At 41.7% G+C, this 22,940-nt stretch overlaps 1 protein-coding gene across 7 annotated transcripts in view; it reads left to right on the top strand.

The window, feature by feature from the left end:
* The window catches only part of LOC309532617 (potassium voltage-gated channel subfamily KQT member 1-like), a 558,589-nt gene that overhangs the window by 340,430 nt on the left and 195,219 nt on the right, over nucleotides 1-22,940 (top strand). The window lies entirely within an intron of this gene.

Genomic DNA, 22,940 nt, shown 5'->3' with positions numbered 1-22,940 from the left:
GTTCCTTCCCTATTAAATGGAACGAGGAATTAGTGAGAAGAGCTTCCAGGTCAGAGGGTTTGATGTCAGATAGACTTGAGCCTAGGCATTGCTTTTGCTAAAGAATAAATCCCGGGTATAGTTCTACCCAACACTTGGCTCCATTTTGTTCAGGTTATGTAGGAACCTCACATTAGAGAAGGACTTAGTGTGTGACTTTTATCACTAGCCGCTCTTTTCTCCGCAGTATGAGTTAATAAGGTTGGACCTCCATATCAGAATACAGGTTAGTCCATCCATCACCTTAGCATTCTACAACTTAATTCTGTAACCTGTGTAGATCAAGCTTAAGGCTACCTTACAAATTGTTGCACAGATTGTTAAGATAATGTAGGTTTGTAAAGTTGTTTGGAAAAACTCAATAATCAATCTATAGCAAAATATTTCAAAAATTGCAAGTATTGAATCTCCACCTGGAATAAATTTTCTCTGTGTTCCCTTAATGCATATATTAGTGATAACATAATATGGGTTTTAGGGATGCGGGTGGCGCTGTGGGTTAAACCACAGAGCCTAGGACTTGCCGATCAGAAGGTCGGCGGTTCGAATCCCCACGATGGGGTGAGCTCCCGTTGCTCAGTCCCAGCTCCTGCCGACCTAGCAGTTCGAAAGCACTTCAAAGTGCAAGTAGGTAAATAGGTACCACTCCGACGGGAAGGTAAACGGTGTTTCTGTGCACTGCTCTGGTTCGCCAGAAGCATCTTAGTCATGCTAGCCACATGACCCAGAAGCTGTACGCTGGCTCCCTCAGCCAATAAAGCGAGATGAGCACCGCAACCCCAGAGTCGGCCGTGACTGGACCTAATGGTCAGGGGTCCCTTTACCTTTAATATGGGTTTTTTAGCTATAGAATTTTCTGCAGCATTTGCAGCAGAAATTTATCAAAGCCTCCTGTTAAGCTCTCTGTTTTTCATGAAACCAAACAGAATTTTCCCAGGATGTGTGTTCATTGTGGACACTTGTTGCATCTTGTCAGAGCCTGCAGTGGAGGTTAACGAAGCACATGATAACATCAAACCTTACAAACAGAGATGTGGGGATATTTTTCTGCATTAATATCTTAGTGCACAAAAGCTGCTTAAATAAAATTAAAGGTAAAGGTACCCCTGCCCGAACGGGCCAGTCTTGACAGACTCTGGGGTTTGTGCGCCCATCTCACATCTATAGGCCGGGGGCCAGCGCTGTCCGGAGACACTTCCGGGTCACGTGGCCAGCGTGACAAAGCTGCATCTGGCAAGCCAGCGCAGCACACGGAACGCCGTTTACCTTCCCGCTGGTAAGCGGTACCTATTTATCTACTTGCACCCGGGGGTGCTTTCGAACTGCTAGGTTGGCAGGCGCTGGGACCGAGCAGCGGGAGCGCACCCCGCCGCGGGGATTCGAACCGCCGACCTTTCGATCGGCAAGCCCTAGGCGCTGAGGCTTTTACCCACAGCGCCACCCGCGTCCCTAAATAAAATTAGCTCTCAGTAAATGACCATGAAATCATCACTTTAGTAATTAAGGCTAAAGCAACATTCTCATCTTCAAATAGTGTTGTTGTTGTTTAGTCATTTAGTCGTTTAGTCATGTCCGACTCTTCGTGACCCCATGAACCAGAGCACGCCAGGCACTTCTGTCCTCCACTGCCTCCCGCAGTTTGATCAAATTCAGGCTGGTAGCTTCAAGAACACTGTCCCACCATCTCGTCCTCTGTCGTCCCCTTCTCCTTGTGCCCTCCATCTTTCCCAACATCCGGGTCTTTTCCAGGGAGTCTTCTCTTCTCATGAGGTGGCCAAAGTATTGGAGCCTCAGCTTCACAATCTGTCCTTCCAGTGAGCACTCAGGGCTGATTTCCTTCAGAATGGATCGGTTTGATCTTCTTGCAGTCCATGGGACTCTCAAGAGTCTCCTCCAGCACCAGAATTCAAAAGCATCAATTCTTCGGCGATCAGCCTTCTTGATGGTCCAGCTCTCACTTCCATACATCACTACTGGGAAAACCATAGCTTTTACTATACGGACCTTTGTTGGCAAGGTTATGTCTCTGCTTTTTAAGATGCTGTCTAGGTTTGTCATTGCTTTTCTCCCAAGAAGCAGGCGTCTTTAGCCTGTGTGCATGAAAGCTGTATCCACTCTGCAGGGACTTCCGCTTTTACCACAGCTGCAACAGTGTGAGCTCTGACTGCAGTAAGCAAGTCAGGGCGTACACCGGTACTGTGAGGGGCAACGTTTGGCTAAACGACCTCTGAAAAGGCTTGGAAGGACGCTCAAGCCAAAGAAACTTCGGCAGTGTCTTTTTGGAGTCCCGGCACCCCTCGCCAAAAGAATAAAAGGCTGAGGTGGGGGGGGGGAATCTAGGCACAGAGAAGAACATCAAACAGACCAGTGAAAAGCCTCACATCACTGAAGTAGCAACAAGATGGTAAAATCTCTATTTCTATATTAAAATAAACGTAAAGTGGTAGCAGTAACAATAAAACCTAAAAGGAAATAAGACAAGGGGGGAAAAGGAAACTCGGGGGGGGGACCCCTCAAGAAGCGAGTAAACCCAAAACAAAATAAGGAGTAAAAATAGCGGAGGGGAAGTAATGGTACCACAAAAGTAAAGGGAAGACAGAAGAGCAGGGGGGGTGGAAATGGAGAGAGTGTAAAGAAATCACTCAGATTGCAATTAAACTATTTAAAAGCACACTAACTGAAACGGACTTACTACAAAGTGCAAAGCAGCGCAGGCTGCCTGTTGTTGGAGCTGCTTTGAAACTGAATGTCCTTGAAGGAAAGATAAGGACAAAGGAATAAGGAACGCTGTGGCGGAAAGGAGGGGAATTTAACAGATAAGATGGCGTCGAGTGTCTGAAGACGTGAGTAATCACCAAGAAGGAGGAAGAAGGAGGAAGTGACGAAGACAAAACAGTGAAAGAGAGGCTTAAAGGAGGGCAGAAGCTGGCAAGCTGACACAGTGACACAATGACACCCAGTGGACAAAGTAGGAAAAGCAGCAATAAAGGAAAATTGAAGTAATAGAAGGACATCTGGTGGTTGAAAAAGAGAACGTAAAATGTCTCATGCAATTAAAAAACAGACTGGAACTGGAAGTCAACAGCAACAATTAAGAAGAAACTCAGGCTTTGAAGAAATGGATTTGAGGGACCTTATTATTAGTTTGAAATTGGATGTTGGAGCATTGAGAAAAGAATTGGAAGAAAAAATTAATGCAATTGACGGGAAATTAGAAAACACAATGGAAAAAAATGAAAAAGAAAATGAAGAAATAAAGGAAAAATTAACAGAAGTCTTAGAAGGAATGAAGGAGACAGATGAGAAAGTGCAAGAAATTCAGAATAAAAATCAACAAATGGAAGAGATGGTGAAGAAAATTAGCAAAGAACAAAGGGAACAAAGAAAAGAAATGGACAAATCGAAAAAGGAGATGGAGGAACAAAAAGCAATCCAGGAAGCTACTGGGGATGCGCTAGCAATGATACAGATGCAGATTAAAGAGAAAACCTTGAGATTCAGAAATGTTCCAGGAGAGGAGAGGGAGGATATTTGGAAGAAGATGACTGAAAATTTAGCAAGGTGGCTACATTTACAGGAAATAGACATAATAGAACGGACAGAGAAAATCTTCAGAGTGAACTCAAGAAAAGCAAAAATGAACAATTGGCCGGCAGACTGCATCTTTGTATTCACATCGAATTGGATGAAAGATAAGATCCTCCAAGCAAAGAGTAAGAACAAATTAATCATCGATAGAAAGGAAATAATCATTTTACGGGAGGTCCCACCCAGGTTGATAAAAAAGAGACAGCAATTCCAATTTCTAACAAAAGCACTAAAGACCAAATCAATATCCTTCAAATGGGAATACCCAGTGGGGATTTCCTTCAGTTTCAAAGGAAAAAGAAGACGATTTGAGACATTTGAGGAAGCAGATACGTTTTGGAGGAAGTATCGAGGAGAATTAGGAGGAGGGAAAAGCGAAGGAAGAAATGAGGAAGGAAGGAAGGGAGAGCTATCAGATGAGGAGGAGGAAGAAGAAAGAGCTCAGCAAAGGGTGGAAGGCTAAAGAACTACGCCAGTGGTAAATAATCAGACCAATAACTATTACAAAACCCTTCTCCTTTACCACTGCAGATAAATTTAACTCTTTCTACTAACTCTATAATTTTTAAACTAATAAAGAATGAAATTTAAATTGTTATCTTGGAACATAAATGGTTTAAACAATAGGAGGAAGAGGCAGAAAGTTGAGCCATGTTCAAATATATAAAAGGATGTCACATAGAGGAGGGAGAAAGATTGTTTTCTGCTGCTCCAGAGAAGCGGACACGGAGCAATGGATCCAAACTACAAGAAAGAAGATTCCACCTAAACATTAGGAAGAACTTCCTGACAGTAAGAGCTGTTTGACAGTGGAATTTGCTGCCAAGGAGTGTGGTGGAGTCTCCTGCTTTGGAGGTCTTTAAGCAGAGGCTTGACAACCATATGTCAGGAGTGCTCTGATGGTGTTTCCTGCTTGGCAGGGGGTTGGACTCGATGGCCCTTGTGGTCTCTTCCAACTCTATGATTCTATGATTCTATGAACGTATCTTAGAGAGGCAGAAGTGGGACCTTGTTTGTTTACAAGAAACCCACATCAATACTAAGCATAAAAGATTATTGGTAAAACCAAAGTTAGGGGAAGAATTTATCGCATCTGATGTAAGAAAAAAGAGGTGGGTTGTAATGTATGTTAAAAGCAAATATGAACCAGAATTGTTATATGAAGATAAAGAGGGGAGGGTTGTAATAGTCAAAATATCACTAGAGGGGGAGCCAATTGTAGTAGCAATAATCTATGGATCAAATGAAAGAAAATCAGAAATCTATGTTAAAGTAAGATCATTATTAATGGAATATATAGATATGAGAATTATTGTGTTAGGGGATTTAAATGGAGTAATGGAACCAGAATTGGATAGATCGCAGAAGAAAAGCGGGGGGGGGGAATGAAGGGAAGCTGCCAAAAGGCTTTGTGGAGATGGTAAGGATTTTTGATTTAGTGGATATATGGAGATATAAATATCCTGTCGAAAAGGAGTTCACATATTTCTCAGAACCTAAAAATTCATATAGTCGAATCGATAGTATATGGATTACTAAGGATATGACAATTAAAGCAGAGAATGCAGAAATGTTACCAAAAACACTTACAGATCACAATCCAGTATCATTAACTCTTAAAAAAAAAAGACGAGAAAGGGGAAAAAGGTGGAGAATGAATGTTTTCCTATTAAAAAACCAAAAAGTAATACAAGGAGCCAGAAAGTTGATGAAGGAATATTTTGAAAACAACTGGACAGATGTAAAAACAGTGTGTGATGCTGGGAAGGCAGTTGTTAGGAGATATTTCATACAACAAAACTCAATAGCATATAAGAATAAAGAAAAAAAGAAAAGGGAGCTTTTAGAAGAAATTAAAAGGAAGGAAAAATTGGCCTATGCAAGCAAAAATAAAGAGAGATTAAATCAAGAAATTAAATTACTGAGAGCAGAATACAATAAAATTATAGAACAGGAGGTAGAACAACAAATCAAATTTTGGAAATATAAAAATTTTGAATGGGCAAATAAACCAGGCAAGATCCTTGCCTGGCAATTAAAGAAACAAAGAAATGAAAAATTAATAAATAAGATAAAAGTAGAAGAGAGGACAATAAGGGATATGACAGAAATTAAAAAAGAATTCAAAAAATATTATTAAAAATTATATCAAAAAGAAGAAGTGCCAACAGAAGAAATAGAGGAATATATAAAGAAAAATAAATTAATAGAGATAGCAGAAGAAGACCATAAATTCTTAAATGAACCAATATCAACCAAAGAAATTAAGGAATCAATTAAAAAATTAAAAATAGGGAAATCCCCAGGTCCAGATGGCATACCAGCAGAATACTATAAAGAAATGTTAAATGAATTAATTGACCCACTAAAAGAAGTAATAGAGGAAGCGGTAGAGAAGGGGAATATTCCAGACTCTTGGACTCAAGAGTATATAACGCTCCTGCCAAAACAAGGCACGGACTTGGAATCTGTCTCAAATTATAGACCCATTTCGTTGTTGAATTCGGATTATAAAATTTATGCAGGATTATTGGCTAACAGGTTGAAAAAAATTATAGGAAAAATAGTGCATAAAAGTCAGGCTGGATTTGTGGAAGGAAGACAAATAAAGGATAATATTAGAAATATAATAGACATAATGGAATATCTACAAGTAAGAAGAGATAAACAAGCAGCCCTGATTTCAATCGATGCGGAGAAGGTTTTCGATAAAGTCTCATGGGAATTTATGAAAAAAACTATTAAAAGAATTGTGTCTAGGCGAAAAATTCCAAAAAGGTATAAATGCAATATATAACCAACAGAAAGCAAAAATTATTATTAATGGAGAATTTGGAGAAGAAATCAATATCCTTAAAGGTACAAGACAAGGATGCCCCCTATCCCCAATGTTATTTATAATAGTATTAGAGGTTCTATTAAAGAAAATAAGGCAGGACAACCAAATAAGAGGAATAGTAGTTGGTGAAAAAAGATATAAGTTACGAGCCTTTGTAGATGACGTTATGATCACAACAGAAAATCCCCTACAATGCACACCTAGAATATTGGAATGTATAAATGAATATGGCAGATTAGCAGGATTCAAATTAAACTATGGGAAAACCAAAATACTAGTGAAAAATATGGAAGAAAAAGATAAAGTGAAATTACAAGAAATTACAGGATTGGAAATTAAAAAGAAAATAAGGTATCTTGGAATAAATTTAACATCAAACACTATAGATTTAAGTAATGAGAACTATGGGAAAACATGGAATGAAATAAAAAATGATTTGCAAGTATGGGGGAAATTAAATCTTTCCTTACTAGGGAAAATATTGGTAATAAAGATGAACATATTACCAAGGATGATGTTTTTATTTCAAAGTATCCCAATACTAGGAGGAGATAAATGTTTTAATAATTGGAAAAGAGATTTGGCTAAATTTGTGTGGTCAGGGGAAAAACCAAGAATAAAACACAAAAAAATGATATATAAGAAGGAGAGAGAAGGATTTGGCCTCCCTGACATGGAGTTATATCATGATACGGTGGGTCTGACCTGGCCAAATGAATGGATCAAATTAGATGACTCGGATGTATTGGATTTAGAGGGAGTAGAGACGAGATTTGGATGGCATGCCTATCTAATAGATGAAAAAGTCAAAGTGCATAAAGGCTTCCTAGTCAGAAAGTCTATATATAAAATATGGGAGAAATATAAAAGACTCCTAGAACCGAAAACTCCTTGGTGGGCATCGCCAGCAGAAATTGTCGCAGTGAAAAAATTAAATATGAAAGAAAACTGAGCTACCTATAAAATGGTATTAAAGGAAGAAAACGGAGAATTGGAATTAAAGGATTATACAGAAATTAAAGCTCATATTAGTGATTGGTTTCAATATATTCAAATTAAGTACAGATTAGCAAAAGACAAAAAGTTAGGATTTGAAAAAGAAATATCAAAATTCAATAAAGGATGAATTGGTTAAAGCATCAATGATCAAATGGGCGTAAGATATTGGGGAAAATATTATGTTTGAACAATGGGGAAAATTGTGGAAGGAAGATATGAAATTCACTATGTGTTATATATTGAAAGAAAACTATCTCAAAATGCAACACAGATGGTATTTAACACCTAAAAGACTAGCAAAAATGAATAAAAATTGTAGTGATGTCTGCTGGCGATGCAACACTGGAAAAGGTACTATGATACATATATGGTGGAATTGTTTAAACATCAAACAATTTTGGGAAACAGTATATAACGAAATGAAAAAAATGTTCAGATATTCATTTAGGAAAACACCAGAAGGTTTTTTATTGCGAATAGTACCAGGAAGCCTAAAGGAAGAAGACAAGACCTTATATTTATACGCAACAGTAGCCGCAAGGCTATTGATTGCAAAAAATTGGAAAAGTGGTACTGTACCAACAAAAATAGAGTGGCTTGCCAAATTATTGGAGTACTATAATATATCCAAAACAATGGGAGAAATTGGAAGGATCTCAAAAGAGAAGGCAGACAGGGACTGGAAGGTGTTTAAAAGATACTTGCAAAATTATATCGAAAAATCAGAACTCCTATTAGAATAAACAAGTTTCATTTCAAATATTGGAATAATAAATAAGATGGATAACAATGTGTAATAGAAAAAGAAGTATGAAATTAGGTTAAAGGTGTGTGAAAGAAAGTAATAGAAGTGGAAAGAAATTGCAACTGAGTAGATTGGAAGTCTAACACAAAGGGTGAGGGGTGGTGGATGGTGATGGGAATTATCTGTGGGATTGAGTCTAGGTATGTTGTAGGTATGTTGTATGTATGTAGGTATGTTGTATGAAATGTATGTTTATATGTGTATTAATGTTGAATTATTTTAACAATAAAAATTAAAAAAAAGAAGCAGGCGTCTTTTAATTTCGTGACTGCTGTCACCATCTGCAGTGATCATGGAGCCCAAGAAAGTAAAATCTCTTACTGCCTCCATTTCTTCCCCTTCTATTTGCCAGGAGGTGATGGGCCCAGTGGCCATGATCTTTGTTTTTTTGATGTTGAGCTTCAGACCATATTTTGCGCTCTCCTCTTTCACCCTCAATAATAATAATAATCATAGAATCATAGAGTTGGAAGAGACCACAAGGGCCATCGAGTCCAACCCCCTGCCAAGCAGGAAACACCACCAGAGCACTCCTGACATATGGTTGTCAAGCCTCTGCTTAAAGACCTCCAAAGTAGGAGACTCCACCACACTCCTTGGCAGCAAATTCCACTGTCGAACAGCTCTTACTGTCAGGAAGTTCTTCCTAATGTTTAGGTGGAATCTTCTTTCTTGTAGTTTGGAGCCATTGCTCCGTGTCCGCTTCTCTGGAGCAGCAGAAAACAACCTTTCTCCCTCCTCTATGTGACATCCTTTTATATATTTGAACATGGCTATCATATCACCCCTTAACCTCCTCTTCTCCAGGCTAAACATGCCCAGCTCCCTTAGCCGTTCCTCATAAGGCATCGTTTCCAGGCCTTTGACCATTTTGGTTGCCCTCCTCTGGACACGTTCCAGTTTGTCAGTGTCCTTCTTGAACTGTGGTGCCCAGAACTGGACACAGTACTCCAGGTGAGGTCTGACCAGAGCAGAATACAGTGGCACTATTACTTCCCTTGATCTAGATGCTATACTCCTATTGATGCAGCCCAGAATTGCATTGGCTTTTTTAGCTGCCGCGTCACACTGTTGGCTCATGTCAAGTTTGTGGTCAACCAAGACTCCTAGATCCTTTTCACATGTACTGCTCTCAAGCCAGGTGTCCCCCATCTTGTATTTGTGCCTCTCATTTTTTTTGCCCAAGTGCAATACTTTACATTTCTCCCTGTTAAAATTCATTTTGTTTGTTTTTGCCCAGTTCTCTAATCTGTCAAGGTCGTTTTGAAGTGTGATCCTGTCCTCTGGGGTGTTAGCCACCCCTCCCAGTTTGGTGTCATCTGCAAATTTGATCAGGATGCCCTTGAGTCCATCATCCAAGTCGTTGATAAAGATGTTGAATAAGACCGGGCCCAAGACAGAACCCTGTGGCACCCCACTAGTCACTCTTCTCCAGGATGAAGAGGAGCCATTGATGAGCACCCTTTGAGTTCGGTCAGTCAGCCAGTTACAAATCCACTGAGTGGTAGCATAGTCAAGACCACATTTTACCAGCTTCTTTACAAGAATATCATGGGGCACCTTGTCAAATGCCTTGCTGAAATCAAGGTAGGCTACATCCACTGCGTTCCCTTCATCTACCAGGCTTGTAATTCTGTCATAAAACAAGATCAGGTTAGTCTGACATGACCTATTTTTCAGAAATCCATGCTGACTATTGGTGATCACAGCATTCCTTTCTAGGTGCTCACAGACTGTTTGCTTAATGATCTGCTCCAGAATCTTCCCTGGTATTGATGTCAGACTGACTGGGCGGTAATTATTTGGGTCCTCTCTTTTCCCCTTTTTGAAAATAGGGACAACATTTGCCCTCCTCCAGTCTGCCGGGACTTCACCTGTTCTCCAGGAATTCTCAAAGATGACTGCCAGTGGTTCTGAGATCACATCTGCCAGTTCTTTTAATACTCTTGGATGCAGTTCATCTGGCCCTGGAGACTTGAATACATCTAAACTAGCCAAATATTCTTGTACTATCTCCTTAGTTATTCTGGGCTGTGTTTCCTTTGCTGAATCATTTGCTCCAAATTCTTCAGGTCGGGCATTGTTTTCTTTATCGGAGAAGACTGAGGCAAAGAAGGCAATGAGGAGTTCAGCCCTTTCTGTGTCCCCTGTTTGCATTTCACCATCTTCTCCTCTGAGTGACCCCACTGTTTCTTTGTTCTTCCTTTTGCTACGAACATACCCATAAAAGCCTTTTTTGTTGCTTTTAACCTCTCTAGCAAGCCTGAGTTCATTCTGTGCTTTAGCTTTTCTGACTTTGTGTCTACACATGCTGGCTATTTGTTTGAATTCCTCTTTGGTGGTTTCCCCCCTTTTCAATTTTTTGTACACATCCTTTTTTAATCTTAATTCAGTTAAAAGTTCTTTAGATAGCCACCCTGGCTTCTTTAGGCACCTTCCATGTTTCCGTCTCATTGGTATTGCCTGACGTTGTGCTTTTACTATCTCCCTCTTAACAAACTCCCAGCCATCATGAACTCCCTTTCCTTTTAGTATTGTTGTCCATGGGATCTCACCCAGCACTTCCCTAAGTTTTATGAAGTCGGCTTTCTTAAAGTCAAGAAATTGAGTCCTAGTATGCTTGGCTGCTCCTTTCCGCTGTATAGTAAACTTCAGAAGAGCATGATCACTCGCGCCTAATGATCCTTCCACTTCTACCCCACTAACCAGGTCATCAACATTGGTTAGGACCAGATCTAAAATGGCTGTTCCTCTTGTTGCTTCTCCCACTTTCTGGACAATGAAGTTGTCTGCAAGGCCAGTGAGGAATCTGTTTGATCTTATGCTCTTGGCTGAGTTTGACGTCCAACAAATATCTGGGTAATTGAAGTCCCCCATTACTACTATCTCCCTTCCTTTTGCATGCTTGGCCATCTGTTCCAGGAAGGCATCATCTATGTCCTCCGTTTGGCTTGGGGATCTATAGTAAACTCCCACAATGAGGTCTCTATTATTCTTCTCTCCCTTAATTTTGACCCAAATGCTCTCACTTTGGCTTTGAGGATCTAAATCTTGGATCTCTTCACAGGTATACACATCCTTGACATATAACGCCACTCCTCCTCCTTTCTTGTCTGGTCTGTTTCTCTGAAATAGATTGTATCCCCCCATTATTACATTCCAATCGTGGGACTTATCCCACCAGGTTTCAGTGATGCCTATTATGTCATATTTAGTTTGCTGTACTAAGAGCTCAAGCTCATCTTGTTTATTTCCCATGCTTTGCGCATTAGTGTACAAACATTGAAGTCCATTAATCATTCCCCCGTGTCTCTTATTTAAGGATTTTTTCCTCCCACCACTAGGTCCATGTGCTGTTTGCTCCATTTGGTCTATGACATTTGGATGATCATCTTCATTAATTGATAGACTCCTACCTTCAGGAGCACTGTCTCCCTCCCCCACATTAGTCAGTTTAAAGCCCTCCTGATAAGGTTTCTGAGATTTTTGGCAAAAACATTTCTCCCAACCGTTGTGAGGTGCAGCCCATCACTTGCCAGAAGTCCATCTTCAAGAAACTGCAGTCCGTGATCTAAGAATCCAAGCCGTTCCTGTTTACACGATTTGCGAAGCCAGCTGTTCACTTCCACTATTTTCCCCTCTCTCCCTGGGCCACGTTGTTCAACTGGGAGGACAGATGAGATGACAATTTGTGCATTTAGTTGCTTCAATTTCCTGCCGAGAGCCTCGTAGTCTCTTTTGATCTTCTGGAGGCTATTGCTTGCAGTGTCATTGGTTCCCACATGAACCAAGAGGAAGGGGTATTTGTCAGTGGGTTTTATGATTCCTTGCAGTCGTTCAGTTACATCTTGGATCTTAGCCCCGGGGAGACAGCACACTTCCCGAGACATCTTGTCAGGCCCACAGATCACTGCTTCTGTTCCCCTCAGTAGGGAATCCCCTATCACCACTACACGCCTCCTCTTGGGTTTGGTCGGGGTTCTTCCGTGAGCTGTCCATTCCAAGGTCGCCTGCACATTCCCTGAGGACTGACTTTGCTGCTCGTAATAATAATAATAATAATAATAATAATAATAATAATAATAATAAATTTTATTTATATCCTGCCCTCCCCAGCCGAAGCTGGGCTCAGGGCGGCTAACAACAATCAAAATAGTCCAACATTCTAAAACATTCATTATAAAATTAATTAAATCAAATTAAAATCAAATTAATGGCAACCATCAAGCAAAATTTTGTGCAGATTGCCAGAGGAGGGGGTCAGGCTGCGCCCTGACAAAAGGCCTGGTGGAACAGCTCTGTCTTGCAGGCCCTGCGGAAGGATGTCAATAAAAGGTTCTTTAATTCCTCCCTTCAAATAGTAAATATATCTCTTTATATAACTATATTTTAAAAATCATTTTCACTTACAAAGCAATTTACAGTTACCATTTCAAGTACCAAAAGCAACAGAAACAAAATTAAAGTAGCCTGTGAAAATATTTTAAATTACTCCAGGAACAGTTGTAACTGGCAAACCAGATGAAGCTGGTAAAAGGCCCTCCTAGCCAAGGGGGATATTTGGGTCACTAGTGACCATGATGGATCCAGGAGTGCCCTCAAGCTATGTACTCGCTTTTTCAGAGGAAGTGCCACTCTATCCAGAACAGGTCTTAACCTGGGTAGGGAATATTAAACTCGCAAGGAGATGGAACCATTTTGCTTTGGCTTCTTCGTTGCCCCTTCCCCCAACCTGAGTGCAGCTCCCAGTGACCTTGGGTGGCTGGGTAAGGGGAGGACAAAGCTGCTGGACTTTACATTACACAGAAAAATGCTTCCTGCAGGTCAAAAAATGTCAAGAGACAGAGTAGTGTGTCCTTGGCATACTGGGGACCTTTCGCACACAGCCCCCTCCTGATGACCTGACCTCACAGTTTCATGTGGCTGTTGAGTAGTATGTTTATACACTCCTGTGAAAATATTAATTACAGGGATTTTTGTTAATAATTTAGGGGCTTTGTATATTTCATTAAGGGAGGTTTTCAGAATAAGAGACTACAGAACTGCGACAGTCAGGCAGCTGGGAGGAGGAGAAAACCATAGTGGAATATGCAAAACCAAACAAAAATAAGCAAAAAAGGAATAGTGTCCTGTTTAAGTTCATGCTCTTTCTTCTCACCTATAATTAAATCTTAAAATAAAATTCAAATATATGTTTTCAAGTGGAAAACCCCCTTTAAAATAGAATAAAATTATTTTGAGTTTCAAAAAGGCATCATTATGTGGAATATTTTTAAAGAACAGCTCCCGCCCCCACTCTAAGGGAAAAGTGAGCAGTTTGGTGTCTGCTTGGATTGGAAACAGATGTGGAGTATTTCTATTTCTAAGTTCAGTTTTCAAATGGAAAGGAGCCAAGCTGGAAACTTTCCTTTGGTTAAAATGCCTCTCATTGAAATGTTTTCATCCTTTCTCTTATTATTAATAATATATTTGCATTTAAATGTTCAAAGCACTTCATGTCCTTTATCGCTATAAACCTTATGAGAGCTCTGTAAAGTAAACAAAAATTATTTACAGTTACAGATAGGTAGCCGTGTTGGTCTGCCATAGTCAAAATAAAAAAATTCCTTCCAGTAGCACCTTAAAGACCAACTAAGTTAGTTCTTGGTATGAGCTTTTGTGTGCATGCACACTTCTTCAAGGAATTTTTTTATTTTGAAAAATTATTTACGTTATTATAGGTTTATCTTGTCCTTCCTCCAAGGAGCTGCATAGACCCTCTGGCAGTTTATCATTTTCCAAATTCTAAGAAGCGAGGAGGAGGCTGGAGGGAAGGACCTGGAACCTTTAATGCTGAATCTTGTTCTGGAATCATCAAGCCTTAGTAATGATAGCAGAAAATTTGCAAGTGTGTGGAGTGGGGGGCAGGTAAGACACCAGTTTGTAGTTGCCTGCTCACCATGGAGTCATTTCACATTAGACCCTGAACCATCCAGGCATTGGGGGGAAGTGAATCCAGATTGGCCCACCGCTTGCATATCTTGTGGAACGGGGAGCACCTTTTTTGCGACAAGTTCCATGGAGTATGGAAAGCAAGGAAAAGTTTGGCAATAGAAACTTCAAGATAAGCACGCAACAGGAGGGGTCCCATGGGTGTGTTGCAACTCTGCAGCTCCTTTAGCATCATGGATAAGGCAGCCTCAGCTGAAGCTGTGGATCCGCAGAAAGGAAAGGAGGGAGCTGGAGGCAGGAGCTCTGGACCAGGCAGCTCTGGACACACATTGCAACAACCTGCTGTATTTTTCTTTAAAGCAGTGAAATGAGTGGTCTCTACTGTAAAAGCTCTTGGAGTAATCTCAGTCCTGCACCCCTTCAGTAGAAAGTTTGTACATCTTACCAGGAAAACATAGCTTAGGTTGCATTATACTTGAAAAGAATATATTGGCACAAACATCTGGCCCTCCAGATGTTGTTGGACTCCAGATCCCATCATCCCTGACTGCTTGCTGGGGCTGATAAAAAGGTAAAGGTAACGCTGACCATTAGGTCCAGTCGCGGACGACTCATAGGAGCCCAACAATACTTGGAGGGCCAAGTTAGCCATTCCTGATCTAGAACCTGAAACATCTCTGCTTCCTGCTGCTTTCACCAGTTGGGCAAGGTTTGAAATCAAATACCCTGTGAGGAAGAGAAGCTGCACCATCTGATCTTGGTATAATGGTGTTAGCTGGGCACCTGCCAACCTTACCTGCCACAGCAGGAGAGACAGGACACCAACAGGTGACTGAGGCCTGACCCTTCATGGTCAAGAATTGTGGCTGCATTACAGTCACTTCTGAGGTCTGTTTTTTAACAATGAGCAGCCTCTTTCCATTCCAGCTGCTTATTGTAACATTAAGAACTTGGTACCCAGGTTTGCTTGTTTTCCTCTTTCCTCCCTATCTCCTTTAACTTTCGAGTTGTTTCTTTTAAAAGTTCAAGTCAGAGGGCAGTAAATGTCTTGCTTTCATTCCATGATGGCCCAACTTGGCCCTCCAGCTGTTTTGGGACTACAACTCCCATCATCCCTAGCTAGCAGGACCAGTGGTCAGGGATGATAGGAATTGTAGTCCCAAAACAGCTGGAGGGCTGAGGTTGGCTACCACTGCTTTAATTGATCTGTAAGCTGCTCTGGAAGTCTTTTTAGCTGAAGAGTGAGGGTATAAAATCAGATATAACAAGCATTCCCAATATCACCAACACAGTCCCCTTCTGCTTTACCATTTTTCTGGTGGCTGCTGCTTCTGGATCTTTTATGTCTTATTCTCTCCTAGTGTAGCTAAGGGAAGAGAATAAGGGAAGAAGACATGGTTCAGAGACAAAAAGTTATTGCCCCAGGCTGCATACAGAAAATACAAGCAATTTAGAAGTTGGCTCATGCTGTTTCTCGATTACTTTCTTACTGCTGTCTGGAAACTAGTCTGGTCATAATTTTGCAATCATTTTTGTAATTACCCTCTCATGGGAAGTGGCGCATGAGCCCCCATTGTGCAAATATGGGCTTTTTCTGCCATAACATGAATGATATCATAGGAGAGCATGGTGTTCGCTCATGCAAACGTATGCATGATTCACCTGGTTTATGTGAGTTGTATATGCTTTAATGTATAATATACACAGGTACTTAGTTCATATGTGACATTATTTGAATATACATTTATGTTCGCAGGATAGCTAACAAAGCACTGTAGTAAGAAGCAATAACAAATAAAATACAAATGTAGATTTAAAATAAAAAACTTACAAACCAGCACAACAAACTCAAAGCTATAGCAAATAAATAAATAAAGTGAACTAAATTAAATACACTAACAGTGATTCTTAAAAGCCTGGGAAACAAAAGGGTTTATTACTGGGTGCCTAAATCATAGTAACAACATGGAGTGAGAAGCCGTAATTGCACAAAAGCTGTTTCTCAGTTACTACCTACTCCACTTCAGATAGAGATGCGGGTGGCGCTGTGGGCTAAACCACAGAGCCTAGGACTTGCCGATCAGAAGGTCGGCGGTTTGAATCCCCGCGACGGGGTGAGCTCCCGTTGCTCGGTCCCTGCTCCTGCCCACCTAGCAGTTTGAAAGCACGTAAAAGTGCAAGTAGATAAATAGGTACCGTTCCGGCGGGAAGGTAAACGGCGTTTCCGTGTGCTGCTCTGGTTCGCCAGAAGTGGCTTAGTCCTGCTGGCCACATGACCCGGAAGCTGTACACCGGCTCCCTCGGCCAATAAAGTGAGTTGAGCGCCGCAACCCCAGAGTCGGGCACGACTGGACCTAATGGTCAGGGGTCCCTTGACCTTTACCACTTCAGATGGAGGCGGCTGCTGGAGAAAGGCTTGGGTGACAATGTCAGGAGATGCGGTAGAACGCAGTTAACAGGTATTTGGTAATTGGTCTCCTTATTTGGAAAATTCTGCTGCCAAATCGGATATATAAAACCACAGAAGAGGGATATTGCTCCTTAAAAATAACATTTGAAGTTCATATCAGGCAAATGTATGAATTTATTGTCTGGCACTATATCCTGTACTTCGAGTGAGCCACGTGCCGCGGGGGTGTTCAAGTGTGTGGGGGGGGCACTGTGTTGCTTTTGGATAGTCTCTGCTTATATAGATGTGCTTTTGGCCTGTGTGGGCCGGAAGGGAAAGCAATGACCTGAAGAGCTGAGCACGGATCCCAGTTAAAACATTTACACAGCTGAAACCAAGAATCTCTCCGGCAAATAGAAAAAAAAACAGATGAAACTGTGAAGCACTGCTGAAGCAAGCCCTGCCAAAGGAGGTTGGAGAATGAAGACAAGGCTTTCTTTTTTATACCTGGCTGGTACAGAATGTTGTCTGACTGTCTTTCTAAACTTGCTTCTTGAATAGCAGTTAGTAACCGATGACCCCTGGGCTAAATCCAGTCACTTGAGGGGTTCCAACTGGCCTCCGAGTTACTATTCCAGAGATGAAAAGGGATATGAAAAGAGAAACCTCTGCCACAGTAGGATTTGCCAGTGTGCTACTTTGGAAGTGTTTGGAAGAGAATAATAGTCTCTTCTCAAAGTAGCCCTCTAGTTGCTAACCAGGGAACAAAGAGGGGGCATAGTGCAAAAAGTCAAATCCTGGCAGGATTGGGATTGAAGTTGATTGAAGTTCTGAGACAGATCAACAATAAAGTTGATCCAGATGTAGTCAAGTACAGAGACATGAACTTTCCCCAAAACTGACCTGCAGTCAATGCAAGAAGTGATAACCTTGACAGAACTAGGAAGCCACAGCAACGTCAGGGTGTGACTATTGCCCAGGCCTGGCATGGAAACCTTTAAACCCAGACTAGGGACTCAGTTATACAGCTGCAAATACAGTCGTACCTTGGATCCCGAGCGCCCTGGAACTCAGATGTCTTGGCTCCCAAATGCCGTGATTGTTCCGGTTTACAAACCTCACAACGGCCGGCAGTTTTTTCCTGGTTCTCAGCCTCAATCCTGAGGCATTGGTTCCATTACTGTTGCAAAGGCTGACATACACATTCCATTTGGTTGGTTGGTTTGCTTGATTTTTTGTCTGTTAAGAGCTAAATAAAATATTTTAAGTATGAATGCTAACATACAAATAAAGCACAGTAAAAACAACCCCCCAGTAAAGCAGTATTTACCAGTAAAGCAGTATTTACCGCCAGATTAGCAGATAAGAGCGATTTCAGCTAATGTTAAAAAGAAGTCATGGCAGAAATGAAAAGGTCTTTGCCTAGCATGGAAAACACATTAGAGTCTGCACCAGGCGACCTTCCCTTGGAAGAGCACCATGACTTATGCCCATTTCAGAGGTTGCTCTTGGCTGCATGACACCTGTGGCAGGGGAGATCCATCACAGAAGCAGGTTCAGTAGCATACAGGTAGAGAGCCCCTTGAATGCATGGAGCACCTCTCTGTGTGCGTTAAGAGCCCAAGAAGAGCCAGTGGCCCATGGAGTCCGCATCCTGTTCTCACAGTGGCCACAAGCCGGAGTCCAGCCCAAGAGCCCTCCCCTCCCCTGTGGAGGCAGAGCAGAGCCATCCTGGCCAGGAGCCACTGATAGTCCTCTTCTCCATGAAGCACATGCCGCAATGCCACACATTCATTTAGGCCTAATATAACAACTGAAAAAGGCTTTAGATTGGCTTAAAGGTAAAGGTAAAGGTACCCCTGCCCGAACGGGCCAGTCTTGACAGACTCTGGGGTTTGTGCGCCCATCTCACATCTATTGGCCGGGGGCCAGCGCTGTCCGAAGACACTTCCGGGTCACGTGGCCAGCATGACAACGCTGCTCTGGCGAGCCAGAGCCGCACACGGAACGCCGTTTACCTTCCCGCTGGTAAGCGGTACCTATTTATCTACTTGCCCCCGGGGGTGCTTTCGAACTGCTAGGTGGGCAGGCGCTGGGACCGAGCAGCGGGAGCGCACCCCGCCGCGGGGATTCGAACCGCCGACCTTTCGATCGGCAAGCCCTAGGCGCTGAGGCTTTAGCCCACAGCGCCACCCGCGTCCCAACTTAGACTGGCTTAGTTTTGTATAAATTTTAGATATGGAGTGGTCAGAACATAAGAAGATCAGCCCAAAGGCCTCCCTAGTCCAGAATCCTGTTGATGAAGAGCATCTACTGGGATGGTCCTGTGCCTGAAATCTGGTCCAGCTGCATTGGGGGAATCTAAATATGGCAGAGATCAGGCCAGCAAGCAGTAATGCCAGTGGGCAGCGTACGGCACCTGCATCTGGTTGCCAGGCTTGCTGTTGGAGGCAGTTCTTCGCCTGCATGCATTTATACCTGCACACCATCAGCAGTAGAACAGGGCAACTGACCAGCCCATTACCCATCCCATGTGCAGTAGGCAGAGGAGAGGTTAGTGCAACATCCTGCTCAGAGACGTTGTGGATCAGGCTTTCAGAAAGCAGGGTATGGGTTTGTTTTTCTCACTGTGCTGTTTTTTTACTTTTTTGCCTGGCAAAATAAAATAAAAACTAGAAACACGGGCTTTCCTTTGCTACTCCAGTTTCTTTGAAACAAGATGTTTGGCAAAGTGAGTTTTTGCTCAGCTAAATACAGAATTTTTGAGGACTTGGAAAACCCTTTACGTCACTCCAGTGACAAGGATGTGGTTGCATGTATAATTGAGAGATGGCATTTCTTTCCAAGCAATACACTCCCTCGCACGAGAACTGAATGCACAGGGCAGTTGTCCAGCGGATGAGAAGGAAGGTCAGTTCTGACCAAACCAAGAAAGCTGTGCTGTAAAATCCGGCAGAAGTAACATACCATCAGATGCTGTGATGTCTGTCACTTGCGGCAAACAGTTTCTGAGGACTAAAATCAGAGCTTTTCATAAATATTTAGGATGAAATGTTGAGACTGAAAGAATTCCATTTTACAGTATGAAAACCAATGATTTTACAACTGTTTTATGTAATCTTGTACTGCTCTTTAAAAAACAAAAAACAAACCTGACCTGAAAGAGTTTCCATTTCTGACACGTTTTAGAAACTCCAGTGAGCTGCTGGAACAGCTTTCAAAAATATTCATTCAAGAGCAGCGCCAAATGTTATCCCAAAATAACCTCCAGTGGAAGCCTATGTGCTGTGCTAAAAACATTTTAAAATCTTCATTAAATTAATTCAAAATCTTCAAGAAAGTAAAACTGGATTTGAGGACTGTATACATTATGCATATTCTTCTGGATTTGCCAGGCCTTGAGAAGAGGAAAAAGTGGTGCAGAGCATTAAGTCCCATTTCTGATCACTAGGAATGATTCTAAGGTTTCAGCAGCCAGCGCTCACACACGTTGGGCATATTTTGAAGATGGGGGAGGGGGTCCCTTTAAAATGGAAGCTGAGATCAGACCACCATCAATACCTGCAATCCTTAGTGCTGGTGGGACCTGCAGTTGGCCAACACCTCATCTGAATACCTATGTGCTTCCCCCTATGCTGCCAATCCACAACCCCCTGTGCCAGCGCTGCCATGTCCTGACTGGCATCAGCGCCAACAGCACCAGGGAGCCACTGGCAGGGAAAGAGGGAGGCATTCACTGGCAGCACCATAAAGGAAACATGTGGCGCTTTACTGATGGCCCACTCAAACCTGGCAACCACCCCAAGAATTTGAACTGTGTACTCAGCACCACACTCTGTGTTCTTTGGAAACTGCAGTAAGGAATATATAAATCAGTCAGTCTTCGTTTCTTAATTTCTCCCTAGAGAAATGAACAAATGGCTATGAACAGTATTCCTTTTGACAAAATTTAATAAAATCTGCTGTCATAGTAGCTTCTTTGAGTGCATAAAGCCTTCCACATTTCAGACAGAGAAGTGCAAGGGTTCCTGTTCTCGTTGCCTTTAAACTTTGAGGGGTTTTTAAGGGAGGGATAGGAGATAAAACAATTATAAACAGGGGCTATAATTCAGAGAAAGATTGTAGGCATGGTTGGATTGTAATGAGCTCGGGGTTTCTAAATGGTGGTTCATTTCCACCAAGACACGCAGCCGAGACTTTAGTGTCTCTGCTAGTGGTATGAAAGGCTCATTCACAGATATCTGAGTGAAAATACGTTTTGTGGCTGAGCGTTCTTCAAATAACGCTCCATTGCATTGCATTGCATTGCATTGCATTGCCTTTGATTTTCCTTTGTATATTTATGGTAAGATCTAAAGAGTGGACATTCACTGGCAGAAGACAGAGAACCACTGATGGATTTGTTCTAGCTGTTTTCCTCACAGCGGAAGAAATGGGCTTGTTTTTTAATGGAGTACTGAGTTGTTTCTTCAACATTAGGAATTGCTGTGAGCAAAATGTCTAGAAAGACTCAATGAATGACATACACAATTCTTTCTTGCATGTGCAGGGACCTTCTTTGGATCTTGGCCATAGGGCAGGCTTTGTGTTGTAATGTGATAGCATTGGATTACTGTCCAACTAACACAGTACCCAAAAGCTGAAGGTATTTAAAGATAATATTGATAATTAAAATTCCTATCATAGAGAAGGACTTTTCTTTTGCTTTATTGTACAGAGTAACTGATGCTACGGAACAGTGCCAGCCCTATTGGATTGTTCTGATAAGCTCTTGGAAGGTTGATTAAAGGGGCCCAGGGCAATTTCATACATAAAGGCAAGTCTAATCATGTTTTTCAAAGTCAGCCTTAGTATCCACAATTCATTATTAACCCAATAAGCCTCTGTTATCCCATTTCTTGAGTTCTATTCAAGTCTCTGTTTGAGGTTAAAAGTGTCCCACATCTGTTAATTAAGGCGCATAATCACAGAGGAAAATGCTGCATCTTTGTGCACTTAGATAATTAGCTAATGCTTGGCTATGGACACAAACGAAGTCTGAATCTTAGCCTGGCATGTGTTTGCACTGCAATTGCTCCATGCAATTTCTCCCTCTCTCACTGGGGGATTGTTCTAAAGATTATTTCAGTGACAATGAAAAATGAGTACCGGGTTCTCAAACTGGGAACGTCCAGGCCTTCACCGAGGAGCCATTGTGCTTACAGTCCCTTGAGTCATAAAAGGGAACAGGGTGTGCTGAAACACAGCACAGGCCTCTGAATCAGAGTTTGCGTCCCAGCCATTCACAGTGGGTCTTCAGCCGAGGAATTCAGAATATACTTAAAAGTAGCATAAATATGAATCTGACACAGCTATGTAAACCCTATATTCCAGTGAGTTCAAGTCAGCATAAAGAGAGTTTACATGTGGTTTCCTACTTAGCTTCAGCATTGCAGTGGCTTGGACTATTTGGGCCCTTGCAATCTCTTCTGAAGGGATGGGGGTGGTACGCCGGCTCCCTCGGCCAATAAAGCGAGATGAGCACCGCAACCCCAGAGTTGGCCACGACTGGACCTAACGGTCAGGGGTCCCTTTACCCTTTTTACCTTTTAATCTCTTCTGACTGTACAATCCTATGTTTCCGTAAGGTGCCTCTAGGAATTTTAAACGATGGAGGTCAGAGGAAAATGTAATGCAGAAAGTACAAAAAGTAGCCATTCACAAAGCAGTTGTTCAAAACTCAGACATCCTGACATATAGTGTGGTTAAAAACAAAAAACAACTCAAGCCGCAGCTGATAACATTGAACTTTATGATGAATTGTAATTCTTTTTTCCTCAGTAATATTTATTAGTTTTTCATTTCATTACAAAGAACAACCACATTTCTTATCTTCACATATAGTCTGACTCTCTCGAGTCAACTCCTTCCTCCCTTCCCCCTAGTTAGCTTTCTAATTACATTTCCTATCTTCTTCACATTTCTATTTCCTCTTATTTACTTTATCTTGCTTAATTCAATATACTATGTAATTGTAAATAAGTTACAGATTCTATTTGCAAGAACCTTTAAGTCAAACCTGTTAGCGTTGTTGAATTTTTACAATGTTCTTTTAAATATATTATAAATTTACTCCAGTCTCTTTTGAACAGTTGGTCTCGGATCTTCCCGGACAATCTTGCCAGTTGTGCGCGTTCCATCATCTTAGTCTGCCATTCACTCAATGTTGGTATTTCTTGTTGCTTCCATTTCTTGCAACCGTTGTGGTGTAAAGGAATATATTATGGTCTTTTTGGGGATTTCATCTCCAATGATACCTAATAAGAAGGCTTCTGGTTTTTTCGGAAATGTGTTTTTAAACCTTTTTTTCA

Source organism: Podarcis vaucheri (assembly GCF_965113315.1).
Source record: "Podarcis vaucheri genome assembly, chromosome: 5".
NCBI lineage: Eukaryota > Metazoa > Chordata > Lepidosauria > Squamata > Lacertidae > Podarcis > Podarcis vaucheri.
This window is presented reverse-complemented; position numbering and strand designations above follow the sequence as displayed.